Source organism: Arachis duranensis, chromosome 9 (assembly GCF_000817695.3).
Source record: "Arachis duranensis cultivar V14167 chromosome 9, aradu.V14167.gnm2.J7QH, whole genome shotgun sequence".
Taxonomy (NCBI): domain Eukaryota; kingdom Viridiplantae; phylum Streptophyta; class Magnoliopsida; order Fabales; family Fabaceae; genus Arachis; species Arachis duranensis.
This window is the reverse complement of record NC_029780.3, coordinates 67078360-67078862: the sequence shown is the minus strand read 5'-3', so window position 1 is coordinate 67078862 and position 503 is coordinate 67078360.

Sequence of the window (503 nt, the reverse complement as noted above, 5' to 3'; positions counted from 1 at the left end):
TGTGTTTTTCTGTGATTTTAGGTATTTTCTGGCTGAAATTGAGGGACCTGAGCAAAAATCTTATTCAGAGACTAAAAAGGACTGCAGATGCTGTTGGATTCTGACCTCCCTGCACTCGAAGTGGTTTTCTGGAGCTACAGAAGCCCAATTGGCGCGCTCTCAACGGCGTTGGAAAGTAGACATCCTGGGCTTTCCAGCAATATATGATAGTCCATACTTTACCCAAGATTTGATGGCCCAAACCGGCGTTCAAAGTCACCCTTAGGAATTCCAGCGTTAAACGCCGGAACTGGCACAAGAATGGGAGTTAAACGCCCAAACTGGCACCAAAGCTGGCGTTTAACTCCAAGAGGAGTCTCTACACGAAAATGCTTCAATGCTCAGCCCAAGCAAACACCAAGTGGGCCCGGAAGTGGATTTTTATGTCATTTACTCATCTCTGTACACCCTAGGTTACTAGTTTTCTATAAGTAGGACCTTTTACTATTGTATTTTTAATCTTT